The following is a 3,392-nucleotide window of genomic DNA, read 5'->3' as shown; positions in this document are numbered from 1 at the left end:
GGGTTGAGCTGTGGGCGCTGATGCTTTTTGATCTCCACGCAGCCTCTTCAGCATGCCCTCCCAGCCAATCCAGACCTCCCTATCAGCTCGGCATCGGGCAAGCCTATCTGCTCAATTATTTCCTTAATGACACCTCCTGTTGCGTGTCCTAGCTGCTTCCATAAAGGACCAGTAACAGGTTCTCACAGGTATATTTTTTAAAAAGTATTTAGTTATTCAGTCATTGTTATGAATATGTATTTACTTAAGTATCTTGGTAGTACTATTGCAAAGTTAATTTGTATTATTATTATTATTATTATTTAACTACTGTGCATTGGTTTTCTTCCAGTTTGTTTAATTCCTTTGCTCATTGAAGAATGCCTACTTATAGCTTTTATTTTCTTTCGTACGGGACTTTTCTTTGTTCTAGATACCACTCATACGGTATGTAACATTTTAGTTTTTTATCTTTGCAATATTTTATTCAGCAAAATACAATACAGATACTAAACTTATATCAACACGGTAGGTACAGTGCAAGCAGGAACACATTTTATACTTTCCTGACTAAATTTACAAATTTAGTCTCCAAATGTGTTACGTATAAAGATCTCTCTCATTGTAAAGGTGTTACCATTAAAAAAAAAAAAAAAAAAGTTTCAATTTTAAGTGGCTGTGTAACAGATGACCACACTGAACACAATAATCAAGGCCACATGATCAGAATGATTTCAACTCATTACACAGGGTTAAGATTCAAAGTCAAATTAGAATGTGGAATCTAAGTGACAATTGATTTTGCACTGTCTCAGTCATCCCAGTTGAATGATTTTGCAGACAATGACATACTGAAGAAACAGTATGAGGTATCCTGAAATGTACAGTATACCATATAGGAATCAATGACTTGTACAATGAGATAAACAGATTAGCATATATCAATATTGTAGCGTGCCAGGGTATATGTTTGCAGTGGTTTAACTTTGCTACTCCCTAAAATGGGAAGCTAGTCCTTAAGTTGCTTTGCATACTATGAGAAAGGCTAAAATGTAATGTAATGCCCTTTTGATATTGGGGCTGCTGTTTAAATAAAGGTTTGGTTTGTATTAGGTTGCTGGGTATTGTAATAATGAACCTATTTGCTGACACATTTGTTATTAACCACTCCACTGCTTAGCTTATTTGCATGCCCAGTGAAACAGTAAAAATGCTTGTGTGTGTGTGTGTGTGTGTGTGTGTGTGTGTGTGTGTGTGTGTGTGTGTGTGTGTGTGTGTGTGTGTGTGTGTGTGTGATTTCTAAAATCAACAGAAATTTCAATAAAGTGTACAATGTTAGTATCATAATGTTTAATGGCAAGTTATTTTATTTTGTGAGCTAAATGATGATGTGAGCAGTCCAGGTATAGCTAACATGTGTTTCAAACAATTACACCACACAAAACATTTTTTGCAAATTCTTTAGATTTTAACAATGTAGAAATGATTTGTATACAACAGCTTTACAAAATGTCATTAACATCTATCCAGGGTTCCTCCATTCGCCTAACTGTATTGACAAGGGTTGTGTACAGTGCTGTCTAAGATCAGTGGACAATTAATACATAACTTTGTATACTGCATGAGTTGTTATGAACAAAGCTGTGTTAATTCAATGCATCATTTGAGAGACTGAAGCCTTTAGATTGTAACTGTGTATATTATTTGTATACAACAGCTTAACAAGAGAGTAATTCTCAGTATGCTGAATTTGCTGACTTAAGGGACATAAGGAAAAGCCTGTGTTAAAGTTGTAATACTATTTACATTGTTTTTTGTGTTTGTTTTGCATATATTGTGTTTGAACCATTTTTGTGTTCTTGTGACCAAGGGTTTCTCATTCCAATCATTGTCTAGGTTTTTCACAGCATCACTAAATGACTAAACCTTCAATACAGCTTCTAGGACCAAAGTGACACAGTACAGGCAGGATGACATAGGCCAACCAGCTTCATACTATTTAGTGCTGTTCTGATAATTTATTTTTGTGTCGGGTTTAAAACACACACACACACACACACACACACACACACACACACACACACACACACACACACACACACTCTTTTGCAATGGAATCAGCTGCATCTGTGTTTCAAATACAGTTTTTGGTAGTGGTACTGTCCCACCTTGACTACTGCAATTCCCTTCTGGGCGGCCTTCCTTCGTATGCTACCTGTCCGCATTCATCAAATTATATTCTACCACAACATATCAAATTACAGTTATAACATAATTATGAGATAATTAAGAATAAATAACAATACATCAGTATACCAAAAATAAATAGACCATCACTCAGTGTAAGGTTCCTGTCCTTTTTTACCAAAGGTTAATATGACTCATAGTCTAAATTGTAGGATCGATCTATATATAAAATTGTGACAACTTATAAACATATTTGTTTATAAGTTGATTGCCTAATACAGAACAGAAGTAATATTTGCCACGTCTGGATGAACACCCTGTCAAATTAGAATGCTGCTTTTGGTTGTAAGAAATCTCTACGTCTGACTTACATAGGCTGTGTCTCAACTTGCTGTGATGCTGCTGTGTGTGGTTACCTTCAGACTGACATTATTGTTCTTTTCCAGAGCCTTTCTGGCTTCTCTGCAAGTTACACATACCTAAGTCCCTTCCCCCAAATGGAAACGCATTCTCAGCACACAGGACCACATCCAAACTGGTTATACAAAGCAGAGGATTTACAAATTAGCAATTGCAACAATATGCTTTCATTCACAAGTTATACAAAGTAAATGGTATATAGAAAATGAACACACACACACAAATATTATACAAAGTCAATGTTCTACAATGTTATACAAAAGCAATAGGTTTTATGGGGAAACATGTTTTGTTTTTGTTTTTTTGGAGTTACCCCTCCTCCCTCAGCCAATGCAATCATCCGTGCCACAGCTTCAGCAGTACCTGCCATTGTAAGAGTAGTATTTGGGGAATAAAATACTTCCCCCAAATGTTTCATTGAGCCAGAAAGGCATGGCCTATCCACCTCATACCACCCTATAAATGTACATTTACACAAGTTTTTGAAAAATACAGTACAGTGATTGTATGGTTACATCCCAGTTCTAGAAAAAGAATGTTTCATTCTGGGTGCCAATGCTGTAACACAGCTATTTAGTGCAAATAAGGATATGTTAACTAGCTTATTGATTTCAAAAGGCATGATGCTTGGAAAGACACACTGGCTGTGATGAATGATATTTGCTATAAGTAAAGGCATGGCTTTTTCTTAGAAAAAAAAAAAACACTTTTGAAAATGGTGTACTGTATGTGGGCTCGCCTTCACTTGACTGTGTTATCATTTGTTGTTTCTAAATTGTACATTTTATCTTTTCAGAGCTCAGCAG

Source organism: Polyodon spathula, chromosome 4 (assembly GCF_017654505.1).
Source record: "Polyodon spathula isolate WHYD16114869_AA chromosome 4, ASM1765450v1, whole genome shotgun sequence".
Taxonomy (NCBI): Eukaryota; Metazoa; Chordata; class Actinopteri; order Acipenseriformes; family Polyodontidae; genus Polyodon; species Polyodon spathula.
This window is presented reverse-complemented; position numbering follows the sequence as displayed.